The 17005-nt window shown below is 42.8% G+C and overlaps 1 protein-coding gene across 19 annotated transcripts in view; it reads right to left on the minus strand.

Moving 5' to 3' along the window:
• LOC113157074 (protein tyrosine phosphatase receptor type D) overlaps nucleotides 1-17005 on the minus strand; it is a 315285-nt gene that overhangs the window by 224097 nt on the left and 74183 nt on the right. For all 19 annotated transcript variants that reach the window (XM_026352333.1, XM_026352323.1, XM_026352322.1 and 16 more), the window contains exon 3: nucleotides 6529-6552. The gene's annotated coding sequence lies outside the window, so the exon portion shown is untranslated. The remainder of the gene's footprint in view (nucleotides 1-6528; nucleotides 6553-17005) is intronic.

Genomic DNA, 17005 nt, shown 5'->3' on the forward strand with positions numbered 1-17005 from the left:
CAGAGAAAAAAAAAAGCTGGTTCCAATTCCCCTGCAGCTTCAGGCCTTAATCCGTAACAAGGGACAGTGGAGGACACATCTCCTGTATTTACAAACCTGGATTCTTTGTATGGTAGCCCACAAAGGACTAATTAACAAGAGTTTCTATTTTGGTGTAGGTCAAGAAAGTGAGGATAGTATTGTACTGGGACATGTTGGAGCTGCTTTTTTTTGGTACATAGAGCTCTGCAGGGTAAATACTGCATGGTGCAGCCCCATGCTTTGCTGTCCCTAACCATGGTGCTATTACTGTACGTGTAATTAAAAAGAAAATTCTGCTATTCTGAATGATGACGTTGATGCAGTTGGCAAAATGTGGGACCATGACTCTAAAGTGTGAGGTTCCCTCCTGTTCCTGATCGAATCTGATCCAAACTGCCTCTTTGAAAGAGGAATCTGGCACTTAAATGACAAGTTTAAAGGTTTTTAACCCAATCGCAGGCCGCACTGCATCCAGTTGGAAGCTCAGTTAACCCTCCACACCAGATGATGCACTCCTGCGCTGACCAGTGATTCCTCTCACCGTTCGTTTTAACCCCGGCTAGTCTGGTTCTTAACAGATTTATAACAGTGACATTCGGGTTAAATGTTTTCTGTCACACAAAAAAAGAGGAAATGAAAGGTACGTTAAATTTAGAGCTAGGTTAAACCTTCAACCTCCGCTTTGTGTTAATTTGGCCACAAGCTACTTTAAAACATTTTCATAGTATTCTTGACAACTGCTAAGCATATGGCTTTGCATTAGACACCTCTACAAATCTTAATAGCCCACAAAAAACAAATAATTACCATCACTTCGCATCTGTCAAACGATGTTAATCAAACCAGTGACAATGACATAATCTGTTGGCATGCTATGCTGTGATGTAGTGAGATGTACTAGTATGCATCTGAACAGGCTATGAACACAGCCTGTCTCTGCCTAGACACCCACGAAACATGCAATTCTGTTACTAACATCCAGTCTGTACTGTATGTGGCAGTGCCAGACCGGCAGATGGGTTGGCGACCCAACGACCTCTGACATTCAACCTTCAGAGAAGCGAGGCCGTGGATCCTGTCCAGTGGTCTTCATCATTCTCAAATGTTCTGCCAAAATGGATGCAGGACGCTCGAGCCAACTTGAGCCAGATGCTGCCTCGAAGGAGACCATATGACTTCAGCTGAAATCCCAACAGATTTACTCGGTAATGCAAGAAATTTTCAGCTTGACACTGCTGAAACTGTTTTGGGCTTAAAACCCAGCGGCACGATGGGAGCACGCTCTCTGCAGATGCACAGAAAATAGCAGCATGTGCACCTGCAAAGGCTGCATCTTAAAGTCAAAAGTTTAACATCTTCGATTTTAGTTTTTTTTGTTTTTTTGCAGGCTTAAAAAACATGTTCTTAGCACAAATCAGCCAGTCAACATAACAGGATGATGTCGAATCGAGTAGATTTCCTGACTGTTTCGCCGCCAAGTTTTGTTATGGCTGCACCCCTAATCAGCTGAGCCTATTGTGTCAGTCGTTTGACTGCCTTTGTTCATTTAATGACCAAACCCTGGAGACACAATAGAAAATTATATTTTTGAAGAGCAGGCTAATTAACGCTGCTTATTAGAAAGACGTCAACACGGGAATAACAATAGAAACGGGGAAGGCTACAGGGGTTTGGGTGGAATGCATGCTGTGACATATCAGAGGTTTCGTACATGAATTGAAAGTTAGCATAAAAGGCTTGTCAAAACTGCAAGAAAGCGAGAAAGAATAACTTTAAAAAGCACTGGAGGTGATTATTACACCATATTAAGTCCTTGCTGAAAACAATGACTATAAAATAAGAGCAAATGTAGCCAATATGAGGAAATGACATGGGCCTTGAGGCAAGGTGTCGCCAGTCCTGAGGAGTTTACGCTATTAGGCTCTTATTATAAGCACGGGGCTCTCGCTCAGAAACAAGACGCCATTGTTAATGACACATACCCATATGTAACAATTTGTGTATGCCTCAGGAGAGGGAGCTTTTTAATTGTGAACAATTCTGCTGCTGCTCTACAAGGTCCCAATCTAATTTTTGTGTGTGTGTGTGTGTGTCCAACAGCATCCTGTCATGTTGTTCTGCGGAAGACTGAGTCACTTGTCCAAGCAACCGAGGTTTTGATTGACACTCAGCTTAATGTAGGAATGTAACACATGGAGGATCTGGTAAACACGCTTTCCTTCCAATGTTGGAATGAAATGCCTCGCTGGGGTGGTTAGGTTGAGATGGCGATGGAGTTTGTTATTAGTGGGAGAGAGAGGAAAAACAACACCTTGTTGACACTGATGTAGTTGCTGATAGTGCCTCGTGCTTTTCTATCCAAATGAATAGAGAAATATTTTTCGACATGTCTGGCAACAACTATTTTAACTCTTAACATCTTAAAAATACCAACATCCAAAAAAAAACAAAAAAAAAACAGGAAATAGAAATAAAGGTAGGTAGGCTGAACATTACAGGCTGTACGATAAATAATTGAAGGCAGAGCTTTGAAAACACAAAAAATACATTAAACAGGAAGCACAAGCTCTCAAATTAAGAGCCGACTGGCCCCTCAGCGCATGCACACGCTCTCAAAGGCCAGTCCTGTGAAGTGAGCTTCTGATACTTGGCTGCAGAGCAAGTCATCGAATAGGAAGGCAGAGAAACAGAGAGGACACCTTAATGTGCCTTCACCATATGCTGTTAGCTACTGACGGATGCCGCTCTCCCCAGGCGCTGGAGCGACTTATAGCGCGTGTGGGTGACACTGCCACCGTTGATAAAGTTAAAGATAAGCCATCTGTTCGCAACAGCAGCCCAGCTTCCCTTGGAAAGACAGGGTTGTCCAAGTGTGTACAAATCCAAGTGATGTGTCCGGTTGAATTACTATTGCGCAACATCCCTACAGCATCTGTACGTGCTCGGTATGGATAGTCACACGTGCGATCATCTGTTATGATGAGTGATTATTATGGAAATATTGAACGTTGCCTATCCCAATGTAGAGGGAGGGAATGGCATGCTCTGCTAACATAATGCACTGTAAGCAGGTTTTTGCAGAGGAGCTGTAAAAGTGAACACTTGGTGAATCTGTCACTCAAGTCTAATTGCTGCAGAACGTATGCAAAGCCACGCTAACAAGCTATCAGTCACTTTTCTTATTAACAACCCACCCAGCCATAGTTGGTCTTGAGCGAGGAGACGGAAAGAAAAAAAAAAAAAAAGTCGACATACAGAAACTTTAAGCCCCCTTAAGAGCTTTTGATAATGCCAGCAGTTTGCTTGACACGTGCTTGACAAAGTCACCATTAGTGAAGTGGCCCATTACCCAAAGGGCGCAGCTAAAAGAAAGAAAGTGCTAACATTTAGACCAAGCAAAGAAACAAGCTATAGTTGATCTTTAATGGGTTGAGGTTACGACTGCCTGCTTGCTCTCGATACAAGGATTCATATGAGGGATGTGAAGCTGTGACTTCATTGCTGAAACATATGCTCTGTTACACACTAGTCTGACTTTCAGGCGGACACCAACCCCCTATAAAGAAAACCAAATAATAGATAATGTATTGCAAATGAGCAAATAAACATATGATTTTAATTAAGCTTTTTTCTCTTTTCTTGATATTTTAAACAGTAAGTAACACAGCAGTTTTCCAGGGCGTGAGAAGCGCAGATGGACACTTGAAAGTGTCCCATAATCCATGAATAGCATTGTTCCTATCGTCTAAGAGATTAATAAATAAACCAAAACCATTTCAGAAGAATTGACTCCTGAGTATTACAAAGCCACCAGTGCTTTGGATACTGTCCACGCTGGCCTTTTATGATTTTTTTTACCAAGCACAGATCTACTTTTAGACTTCAACAGCGTAGTGGTACTTGCTTAACTGAGCAGCCAGAAATCACTCTCTTCTCTGCCAGTGTCATATCACTGATCAAGTGTGGCTCACTTCCTGTCTGAGAGGAGGGCTGCCAGACATAATGCAATAAGAACTGGTACACAGCTTGTCTAAAAGAAACCAAGGTCCTATTTCACTGCTGATGATACTGGGATGAACTCTTTGTGCTCTTTCTACCCCCATTCTCCTTCTCTTTACCAGCTCTGAAAGCCCTTGAACTACCAAAAGCATAATGAGCCAATTGTAATTCCTCGCCTATAGCTTTGTATTGAAGAGTGTAGGAGGAAAAAAATAAAAATACTGGACATTTCTACTCGAAGTCAAAAGACCGGGCTTCAAGAATTCTCCAAGGCAGAAACATGCTTTTGAGTTATTATTCTGTGACGGGGACAAAAACAACTGACTGTACCAAAATTTAAATAGCACATAAGAGAAGCTTGCAGAAGGGAGGTATCTGAAAGTTCACACATAAGTTGAGACAAAACCGTAGATCTTTTTATCGCCTTCCTCACATCTGCAGCGCAGCCTGTCTGCAAATTTAGTGAAGTGTTAATTAATACAAACTCAAAATAGGAATAGTGTTTGAGTTAAATGGAAAAATGCTACTCCACAGCACTTAGTGACTGCATCTGCAATGGCTACACCTATCATATGAGAAATATCTTTAAAGCTTCCATTATCTAGACATTGTTTAAAGCTTTTCCCTGTAACAGTTGGCTTTAATGTAATGCGAATTGCTGACCTTGAAAGAAGGCAAATGCATCAACTGGATGTGAATTTAAAAAATCTAACAGCCTTACAGTCTCAACAAAGAGCACTCCTCTTATCTGGCATAGTGGACATGAACCTGCACTGCTCCCCCACAGATGCCTAGTGTGATGTTTGACAGATTTCTCCCTCTCCAGCTAGGCTCACAGTAAATGTCCATCTGGCAGCTTCCCATGGGTACTTATTATTCTCAGCTAGCTGGGGGTTTTCTGTTTCCGAGCAGTCAGCCAGCGCTTGCCTCAAAGAGTTGAGAGCCGGACCAGAACTGCTTGCAGATGCTCTGCCTGGTAGCCAAACTGTGCTACTGTAGTGGCGTGGCACTGGGTTTTCAATTACACAATGAGGTGGCGGTCTCTCAAAATTGTCCGAGTACGAAAAGTCAAGTGCACTGAGACAAACTATTTATCACCAGAAACATCAAGTGTAACATCAAGCAACATCTCATATGTTCGATACACTTGCTCCACCTCGCAGATGATGAAGATGACTGATTTTCCCCCTCATGGACAGATGCTCACAGCCGCGGGTAGCACTGAAAGATCCTGCTGTCCTGGTCTGAGGCCCTGCTATGGTGGATTCACTCATGCAGTTGACCTCTATCGCATTCCTGCAGCCTGCTCCTGTCTCTAGAAACTCTCAGAGCAGAGTATGCTATAGTTGGCTTGGCATTCAATAGCTGTGGTCATTTTCACAGCGGGTTTGTTTAGATTCAACTAGAGATGAAACAAATGTTCGATTTTTCCCAGTGCTCTCTGCCTTGTTTGCTTCTGATGCAATCCATGATTTGCTTGCAGAATACTTTCTTGTTTAGCACCATTATGAAGAAAAGTGATTAGTGTCATTTAAACATCAATACGCAGGAGACACAGTGCATACAAGACTGAAAGTAATAAATAGTACAGTACATAGTATAGTTAAAGTAGTATTAAATCCGTATTGAATTTCATATGATGTTTGGACATCTGTGAACCTAATCAACTGATCTCAGTACAACTTGTTAGGTGGACTAAGATACAGTTACACCTATGTTCAGAAGTGTTTTGAGAAATAAAATGTCAGTGACTTATGTCACTTGAGTCTGCCTCATACAGTAAGAGTGACCTTGTAGTGTAAGGTAAGGTACCAATTAACCGTGGAGTATATTGATCGGGGACATTTGTTTGGGACACATAGAGAAAAGCAACAACAGAGAGACAGGGGTGAATGGAGGGATGAGGAAGTGTCAGGTTTGCTGGGCACTTATAAGGAAGCTTCTGTCCAAATAACTATATGTTGTTGATAGGCAGATAACAGGGCATCCAGGGCTGTGCCACCATATGGACACTGCCTGTGTTAATAATATCAGGGGGTTTCATGTTGACAGGAGGAGCTGGGAGTAGTTTGCAGCTTAACATATAAGATATTTCTATACACCCACCACAGTGTGGAAACAGACGCCATCCGCGTTGTGCTTGTTTAAGTCAACACTTCCGGCGTACTCTTTGAACAATCTGGGCCATTTGATTCTCATTTGAATAAAATTCAAATGGAAGGCACAGAGCACACAATCCGCTTGCCAGAAAAAAAAAAAAAAAAAGGCTACTAGTGTGTATTTTCATGCACATGTGGGAAAATGGGATGGTTGAGAATTGCAGAGCATTGCATACCTTACTGAGCAAACAGCGGCATCTTGGTGCCGCTTCAGCTCCCCCCACCCCCCCCATCCTATCTAACCCTCTTCCATATTTATGCATCCCCATCACTCCCAAAGACACATGACAACTCAAACATGACTCCCACTCTTGAGAACAGTGCTATGAAAAATGAACTGAGTCCTTACCTACTGTGGAATAGTTGGTCACATCTGTAAGCAGGCCATGGGGGAAAAGAAGATGCAGGGGAAGGGAAGGGATGGGGGGGCGGGTGGAGAAAGAGAGAAAAGAAACGTCAGCAAATTACAACGTACAGCAAGCTAAACTTCTATGCAGGCTGAGGCTGTCACTAGCTCCCCTGAAAAATGATGGTGGCCCAGCATTGTACAGTCTGGTAGTTAAGAATAGTCCCTGTCAAGAGGGGGACATCATTTATTAATCGGGGGACATGAAACGTCTGAGATAGTCTCCCGCGAGGATTCAGAGTTTGCACAACTTGCATTAATATTTGTCAGCGTTTCAAGATTTGCGGGGTGGAAGCAGCGAGAATATAAGCAGAAACCTAATCTATTACCCACAAGTCCTGGCCTTTATATTATTTATTTATGTATTTCTTTCTTTATTTTTGCACCAGTGTAGCGTAACCACACACCAAACAAATGTGCTCAAGCAAACATACATACTGAGACATACTGTACACTACGACGTTTCCCTTCCCTTGATGCGTGTCTCTGAGGTAATTTACTAGCCCTCAGATATCTCTCACCCCGTGTGCTTCGACCTTTGCTACATTTCCTCAAGCTTGTTAGTTTGACAAGGTTCCAGTGGCACAGTACTGTGGCAGTCCTCCACAACCCCGCAAAGACCTTAGGGTGGCTCACACACAATCAGTGAACCAGTGTGCTAAAATAACCGTCATTTAGCCACATCTTCACAGTCTTCCTGCTACCTGACAATCATATCTCTAAAGATTGATAAGCTTGGATATTACGTTAGAAACCTGTGTTGCTATACCAACTCCCAGGCATCCTGACAAATATACACCAGATTTCCATTACAGCACTTTTTTTTTTAATGTTGGAAGTGGTCCCTCAGCGAATGTACTCCTTTAAGGTTGTTTTCTTGTAAATGTGCAATAAAACAAGGAAATTGAGTGTACTGGCAATATCTGGCTGTAGCGTGAAGGAAATAAACTCGGGCCTACGTCTGAGTTACCATTGCTTACTGTGCAGTCTAGTTGTGCTGCTGAGCAGGATGTGCCAGTAACATGATTTATCACCAATGATGTCTATCCTCCTACATTCATTTACATTTTTTGGTGCACATGCAACAAATCTCCAAGGGGATCAACGATGGAAGAATGGGATTACAATATCTGTTTTGCACGTGAGAACAAATCTGTTTTCTCAGAGAGTGGTAGAGACTGGGGTTTCAATCTGTGGGATGCTCATTACCATTCTGCCTGACACAAATTCACACTCACTGCAACTAAACAGAGAGCTCAGCTGAGAACCTTGAAGCTTCATGCCGGGAAAATTGGACCCAGGGGAGGGCGGGGGGGTGGTGGTGCTAGGGACTGATGTCTTCAAGGGATTTCAAGAACCTCTAGAAGCACCTGTGGTTTCACTGACATTAGCATTAGTTATGTTTGGTAGAGAGACTGAGAGACCAAGACACTTGAAGGGACAGTTATAAGACAGCAATACAAATGGAAAAGAGACATTTTAAATGTAATGCATTCTGACATAAGAGGAATTACCAGAGGATGTAAATACCTACAACTGTGCTTAACCGCTCATACCAAAAAAGAGAGGTGAATAACCAAAGTACGGCAGCCATTCGATGTTTCTCTTCGTCTGTTCAAATTTTGAGTTTTTAATAGGAGTTTTTTTTGCAGTGCAGTGAAGATTATTGATTTTCTTGAGTCGAGCAGTGGAAATTTGGGAGTCTGGCCAATCAAAAGCAGCGGAGGTAGCATGGGCCTAAGTGGATTAGACTGGCAGAATAGAGGAGAAGGAATCTAGCGGGAGAAACCAAAGCTCTGGTGACTTCAATAAACCCACTCTCTGAACCAGGAAAAAGATGGAAGACATAGACACTTTTTACACCCTCTCTCACCCTCCTGTTTTAAGCAGATAAGCTGCTTCCAGAGTCTTAGTTATGCTGTGTAGAACCCACAACACGATATGGAAACTTTTGACAAGGCAAAGAAAAGCTGAGAAGTCTGTTCTTCGTGCTGTCTTTCCTCTATTGACAAGAGGGATTTGGGGATGTTTGGAGTGGTCAGTGTTGGGGGGAATTACAAAAAGCCTCTGTGATGGTACATAGAGAGCATGACACTGCACACACATGGGTTTTAGTGAAGGCATGGACTCAAGTCTGCTTTTTTCTTTAACTAGCCATTGAAATGAGGCGGACAGGGCTATGCCACAATGGGTAACTGGCACCCACACCATGAAATCCTGGTAGTCCACTTCCAGAATGATGTTTCTAAGTTTTCTGTGCTGTAAGTGTCAGTAGTACTCATTGTATTACTTTCTGTCAGCTCATCGTATCAGATTTAAATCTGTGTCATGAAATGAAAACATTTAAACGTGCCCAAAAGAGACAAGGTGTGCGTGCGCCCAGCAAATCAATATAACATTAAAAGGGAGCTAAATGGAGCAAGGGCTCTTGCATCCTACTATTTGAACAATGCTATTAACATTTGAAGCTGTCATGTTGCCGTCTGCAGCTCGTCTCGGTAAATGTATTAACGCATGTACACAATAACTCTTCATAATATAGATGTTCAAGTGCGAAGAAAACGTAGCAACAAAAACTCCAGTGCTTTTGTGTTAAACTTAAAGAGACATCATCTGCCCTTGGTGGGATATTTGGGGTCCTGTGTATGCTCAGTCCTCTGACTCTATGCGGCTCTTGAACAAGGACATCAGTTTCCTCGGGGGAGAATCTTCTTGACACAGCCGGTCTTGACTTTCCTCATTCATCACATAACAGTCAGTGCACCACGACAGGGACACTGCTGCATTTTAAGGGAATAAGAGGAGCTGGTTTTGTTTGGTCAGAGGCAGCCAACCACAACAATACCTTGATCACTCATAATTAAGGCATTTGCACTGCGGCTGTGTTAGCTTTTACTTTTTATTTACAGTATGCAATCATGTGTGTGCAAGCAACAGTATGATCGTTGTACTACTACACTGTAATGCTTTAAAGATGTTACATCAGTGTCTGATAATGAAACCAATATTCATAATTTGCAAGTTTTCTACTCAACCATCATGAAACTGATACAACTCAGAGGAGTACCCTAGACATAATCAACATCCAGGTTTACATGTCCATTAATGGCTTGGACTATGTCTCTAAGAGTCTGATCAGGTTGTAAATTATATTGTTATATTATTATATTCTATTCAAAAGAAAGGCAAGCCTAATTTTTGTTTACCAATCACTAGTAATAATGTCCAAACCTTTGTCCCTCACCCATCTCCTCAGTGATGGAGAATTGAAGGTAGCAGTGAATTTGGCCCAGAGGTCAATTAAGGAATAAAAAACTGTATTATCCAGAATTTGATAAGTAATAATCTTTTTGCTAGGGACACTTTTCTCTTTCAATAAGTAAAACATGTATGGTCCAGAATTAAGCATGAAGCAACAATCATTGTCTGTATTGTACATCTACTCTAATTTATTAACTGCAACTGTCTTCTCTTCTTCTTTTCTATACAGATTATAAGAGACCCAGTGATAGTCAATCAGTGGGATTTTGGAAATTGTTAGGTCTTTTCTTCTCAGTGGAAAAGTGTCAATGATCCACACACACACACACACACACACACACACAGTGAGCAAGAGCGAGAGCCCTGTCTCTAAAACGGCTGCAGGACTGAGTGGCCACTAATTGGAAATCAAAAGCAATGGAGCTGGAAGGCAGCCGAGAAGAAACAGTGGAACCTCCAGTGGCTGTTGTCGGTCAATTTAGACCATGACAAAAAAAAAAAAAAAAAAAAAAAAAAAAAAAGCCGTGTTCCTTGTGTCGCCATTTAACCTATTCACCAGGGTGGAATGGGAGCAGCTGTTTTTGTACAGTACCCACATAATAAGATAAAATGGCTCTGGCTGGCCGAGCTCCAGCTAGCTGCAAAAAAGGCCTCAACGCAGATAGAAAAAGGCAGAAGGTGCGAAACAGACAGCGCAGAAGCGAGAACAGTTCCGCCATGTTATCAGTGATGCCGAGAGAGCTTGCACCCTTCCATCTGAGCCGATATAAACATTACTTTATTTTTCGGTTGCAACAAAGAATCAGAGAAGCACTGACAGAGACTCCAGATGGCCTGGGCTCACGCAGACTGCAGAAGTATCTAGAAGTTTACACAAGTCGTATGAAGAGCCAGATCGGCTCCGAAACTAAGGCTGTACTTTGAGGGGGGAAAAAAATATATATACGTGTGTGTGTGTGTGTGTGTGTATTGCTCATTTGTTTTTAAATCTCTCTTCAAGTCGAGGTGTGAATAAGTACTTTGTGGGTGACAAGCATGATGAGCACGGTTATAGAAACTTCCAACTTCACCAGGCACGGGTTGTCAGAATTAGCGCCGTCCAGTTTAAAGGCCAGTCAGGCACGGCAGTATGGGGGGATGAGGAATGCTTATGTTAGCACTGCAGCAGATGTTCTGCTCTTGTTGCAGCTGTCTCCTGGTTTGAAAACCAGAAGCGCTGTGCCACCGCTCTGTATATCTCAATCCCCCAGATCCTCAGTACGTTTCCCCCCTCCTCCCTTCTCCTCCACCCCCCGGGTCAGACAAGAGTCAAATGAGATGATCACATACAAGTTAATAACTTAATGATTTCACATATAAAAACCATTTAGAATTTTTTACCCAAGTAATTGCGAACTTTTGTTTATCATGCAGAGATAATATTTTATACCCGAATACCATCTGCAATACTCTAAGAGTGTGGAATAAAAATAAAAAATAAAAATGAAATGAAAGAACAGAGCTAAATCAAATGCAGCTATGGTCTGATGTATCTTCCCGGGGGCCTTGCACACACTCTTGTGATTTAAAAAAAAAAAGTACTAAGGGGATTTAAGGGACCTTTTCAAATGCAGCTTTTTAAAGAATTGTGCCTGGCAGACCTTGATGAGTGATCAGAAGTTGGGGAGATCAGAGGCCTGTGGGCTTTATGCTGAGTTCTGACCCTGGGTTCAGCTGCACCGAGGTGGGATAAAGACTGTCTTGCCTGGGGAGAAGTAGATGGAAGGACAGAATAGAAAGGAAGAAATAAAAAAAAAAAGAGGGAAAAGCAATAGCTTTGATGCCTCTAGCAGCGCAGCACTGGCTCGGCCCTTTATATCAGCCGCTTGTAAAGATGGGGGGGGAACCCTACAGGCAGCCGTATGTTGACTGGAGCGATCAAGGCCAGCTAAAGAGTCCTGGATTGGAGGAGTTCCTTCAGGCTCTCGTGTGAGTGGGAGAAGCAAAAAAACAAAAAACAAAAAAAAAAAACTGAGCTGTAATGATGTTTGACACTTTACTTTCAACTCACAAATCATGCTCTTAAACACTGGCCTCACGCAAAAGAAGAAAACCATTAACGCAGGTCAAAAGGACATCTGACTGCACTACCAACTCAAAATCATCAGGTCCAAGATCACAGTCATTCATGGCCTCGCTGCACCTTTAACACTCATGCTGTCTGTCTGTACAAAGGTTTTTTTTAATGCTACAACAGGAAATCTCTGGCTCAAATAGATAATTAGACATAATGAATAAACAATGTGGCCACAAGATGCAAGGCGCGCTTATTGCTTTTTAATTGTTTCCCTGTGTGCGCACCGAGCCAGCGAGCTCCGAGAGCTCGGGGTACCTGCGCGCGTTCGCCCATGCGAGGCCAGGTGCAGTCATTACCACGGGACAGATGGATCAGCAGAAGCGGCGCTCGTTTTCACTTGCGAGGCAACTCGCTTGCTGCCATATGTAGGGCTCATCATTAAAATTGACCTTTGACCTGCAACGGGTGTCTGTCATTCTAATGGATTTAATTAAGAAATGTCTGCCATTGTGTAGGATGTGACGTCTCTTCCCTCTGAGTTTGTGGACGGTATTGGTTTGGGAAGAAAGTAAAATGGGTGTGTGTGTGTGTGTGTGTGAACTGCTTTATACGTCGGCATCCCTTCACGGTTATTATAAAGAGGGGATGCTTGTGCCTCAGTGTGTGTCCACGCTGCGGCCGTGCGCATGTGTGTGACTCCGGTGTGAGACGTGTTTAAGTTCGGGAGCTCCTTTTAATATTGCCAATGCAGGTCCTTTGAAAATTCATTAAAGTGCTTCGACCCCTCTGCCATCTGCGAGAGGGAGAGAGGGAGAGAGGCAGCTGGGGAGAACAGGAAGATGAAAATTCTGACACGGGCAAAAGCATGTGGGCAAGCCCCCTGGACAAAGACTGAATAGCCACGGATATATGCCAGCTTTGAGGCTGCTATTTATTCCTGGATCTTAGCTAATGTTTGGTTCAAATTTAGATTCAGAGATAAATGCTGCTGAGATCAAATCCTGCTCTGGAAAGAAAATTGAAAGACAATAATGTTAATGAAAGAGGAAAAAAAAAACAGGTCCTTAGACGTCTGTTACACTCATTGTTTAGTGCTAAAATGTAATTAAGTCCACGGTTACGTACAGTATAGTACAAGAGTCGAGCTCCTCTATGTTATACTAATTATTCTCAGGTCCCGGGCGTGAATCGCATAAATAAAGCTGAGCCAGATCAGAAATGTAATGACTTACTGTAACACACATTTGGAACCTTTGTGCAGCCACATCCTACACTTAACCTCATGTCGGCTTAATTCTCTCGTTATCCACGCGACTCCTCCTCCTCCTGCAGCAGGGCTCGTGATTAGCATTGTTGCTGGCACTAACCTTTTTTTTTTTTTGTGGGGGGGTGGACTATCGTCAGCTGCTGTCATCTTCGTGCCAGTTACTTCTCACCGTCTAGCAATATCAGTCGCAATGTTTGTGCCATGTAATCACTTTCTCCTTCACCTGATCTCGTCTTCATAAACTCAGCGCGGCAACATTATTGCTGTTACAGTCAGAAATATGGAGCTATGTATTATGCATTAACGATGATCTCCCGAAGGGAAGGCACACATGCTTTGAAGCCAAGACACACACACACATACATGCACTCACACTCAAATATATCATAGTGTGTGTGTGTGTGTGTGAGTGTGTGTGTTGGCACACCCACAGTTTCCTTATTTCTGGTGTTTTGTTTTTTTTTCCTTTTCCTCACATTTGTGCACACACATCAGCAAACACACACACTTTAGCACATGCCTCAAAGCATCGCGGTATAATAGAGGCTGCCTGCACTTTGCCTTGTCTCTCCCTCTCTGACACTAATCAACACCTCTTCTGCTATTAAAAATTCCTCTCCATACCTTTTGATCTGCTAACTATCTCATTTACATGACTGGCACTCAGCAACCGGGCTTGGTGTTGGCGAGGTGTTAGGAGCTAAGGTGGAGCAGGAAAGGAGGGGGGGGGGGGGGTGAAAAGAAGGAGAGGAGTGGAGCGAAACGGCACAGAAAGAAGAAGATCATTCGAGCAAAAGAGTACGAGGCTCATGCCCATTTGGGTGCATGTGTTGATTTTTAATTTTTAGAAAATGCTAAGCAACGATCCAAAATCGTTTGGCAGAAACCCTCTGGTATTTTTCACATAAATGTGTGATGGGCTAAAAATAACCCAGTTAAAAGGAGAGCAAGATTTCAAGTTGGTGAGAGAATAACGCCAGCCCCCTTTGCCTCCACCTTTCTTCTCCCCGTATGCCTCTCTCTCTCTCTCTCCTCTTTTCCTCCTCTTGGCTGACTTTGTGCAGCACCGTGGGGCTTCCAGTGAGCCTGAGCCTCTTTGGCAAGAGCTGTGAGCCTGGATGGCATTGAAGAGACTGCGATGATGCATCCAGACGATGGGCGTAGTTGGGCAGGAACACAGGAATGGGGAGGGGAGGGTTAAGAGAAAGAAGTAGTCAGTGAATAAAGAAAAACGTAAAAAAGAGAGAGGGAAGTTGTGGGAACCACTGTAGGTGGGTTCAATCATCGTGATGCCATCTGTTTCACTCCATTTTACGAACTGACGGTGGATATTTTCCCCGGTGAGATGAGAGGAGCCTGTGTGCAAGTGTGTGTTTGACAATGGGAGATGGTGAAGGACAGATCACTACGGGTAGAAAGCACAATGCATTTAACTTACATGAACCTGCTGCACGTCTGTACTACACAACCCAGGTATCTGACTGTAGAGGTTAGCAACTAATCATTATTTGAGGTTTTTCGTTTTGAGGACTGACTAGACTCCTTTGTGACTTTAAGTTTAGGCAAGAAAAGCTTTTTTTTCTTAAGAGTTAAAGTAAGACTGTGTTTCCCTGACCTTAACTTAGTGCTCATAGACACCTGAGAAAGTATAAAGCATAAAATAAAAATGACTTTTAGAAGTGAATATATCTGCACTGCTGGCAGCACCGTCCAAAAGAGACCGAACTGGCATTAGAGAATTTGAAAACTATTTTTTTATTAAGTTATTTAAAAAAAAAATGTGTGTAATTTTCTGACGTTCCCTAAAAACAAAATCGTACCAGTGTGCGCTCATGTGTCGTGTGCACTCTGAAGTGTTATTCTGCTTCACCTGGTGTCACCTCTCTGTCTCCGTGCTGGCGTCCGCATGCTCTGGACATTTCTCAACTCGTGTTACCGCTCTGCTTAAACATGCATGAAGTTATTACAGTGCTCCCCCTCCACCTCCCAGCCCATTCAGCTTAATATTTCTGTGTCGCTCTCTGCCTTTGTCTCTTTAGGAGCTCAGCCCAACTTTTTTTTTTTTTCCTCTATCCCCTCCTCTCCTCCTCCTCTTCCTCCTTGACTTTGCCCCTTCATTACCTATCCCCATCCTATTATACATCTCTGTTGCTCCCTCATAGATAAAAGCTAGCACTGAAAACCCCCTTTTTCGTGTCACTCCGGTTGCTTATATAAAAATCCGACTCTTCAAGATAAAAGGCTACTGAAAATAATACCAGCATTAGGGTTTCCTATTTCACAGCGTTTCAGCTCGGAGGGGTCAGTGAATCTGCGTGATGCGGAATATTGAATATGAAGATGGGCAAGCGCCATAGTGGTTTTTCAGCATGTTTGCTCAGTAAACACAGTGTTATTGGATCTACAAGGCTGCTATAGTGGTTCAGGGAAAAGGCCACCATTGGCTTATGCTGCACATCATAAAAAAGAAGCAAAGAAGCAGAAGAAGCAAAATTCTGGGGATTGTAAAGAGAGCGTTGACAGAAGAGGGACGCTTGAAAAACATAATGCTGACATTACATTGGGGGCATTCGTCACAATCATGCCAATATGAATACAGATTAGAGTTTTTAAGCATTTTATTGTTACTATTTTCATTTTATTTTCTGTTTTCCATGCGACAACTAGCCTGGCTATAGCCTGGACCAATGTGGTGGATGCTCTAAAATCTACCTAAAGACATAACCAACCGTCTCCAACACCGAGTTAGCCTGTACAGTACTTGCATGTGTGAAATCTAACCAAACAGGCAGCCTTGGCATCCGTAGTTCTAACACTCCCAACATGCTGCACTTTCAGCAATCAGGAAGGTAAACAACAAGGCTGCTCAAGGCTTGGAAGTAGTCTGCTGGGACCCAATCCCACCTAATAGTCTAATTAAAGCCATTGATTGCTTATATAAGCACACATAAGCAGTGGACATTCCCCACTAACAACGCCCCACAGGACCAGTAATTAGCACGGATTCTGAGGTATGCTTAACTCAGTCACAATTTCTACCATCTCATCAATACTCTCTGCTTGCGTGACCTTTTCTATGTTGCTCCTATCGCGCCGCATGCACTGTTACTATCCTGTGAGCATCACTATCCCTCCCGAGCATCTGTGTTCATTAATCAGCATTCAAATCTCTGACTGTATTTTTCTTTTTTTAACCGCCACAAAGGCTCAGATGATTTGGGAGGACTACTTGGGATACCGGGGGTTTGCTGAATACCTTTGTGGGAGCTGTCTGGATTTGACGGCTGATGTGAGAGCCATTGTCAAGATCACAAAAAGTCAGACGTCTTACCTCTTCAGGCTCTACGAGACGTGATTTTATACCCTGCTGTTTGCGAGTTTTCGCTCTTAACTTACCGAAGGGGAACAGTATTTAATGAATGCTGGTTCTCCCAAGAAGGCAGGGTGGTGTTTTTATTTTAAGTGAATTAAATGTATGTGTCATGCTCTGATAGAAGACAGCATCTGTCTTGTGACAATAGAGTATAATGCACATTTTCCTTTTTAGAATAGATACATAATGAGCATAATGAGAATAAATTACTCGTGTTTTAGAAAGTGTTCCGGTTAAATAGACAGGTTTAAGTACAGTTTATTTGTTATTTATCTACTTAGACAATTGCAAATGAAAGCAAACAAGATTAGCTGAGGTCAAGGGGGAAAATAGTATTATCTAGCAATAATCCAGGAATAATAGCCCAGGGTATGTGCTAGTGGATGAACCAGTCAGCTACTGTATCTCAGCAAAGAGAAAGGCAGATGCAGAAAATGAATCCTAACAAGTTAAAAATTTAAAC

Source organism: Anabas testudineus, chromosome 18, assembly GCF_900324465.2.
Source record: "Anabas testudineus chromosome 18, fAnaTes1.2, whole genome shotgun sequence".
NCBI classification, from domain to species: Eukaryota; Metazoa; Chordata; class Actinopteri; order Anabantiformes; family Anabantidae; genus Anabas; species Anabas testudineus.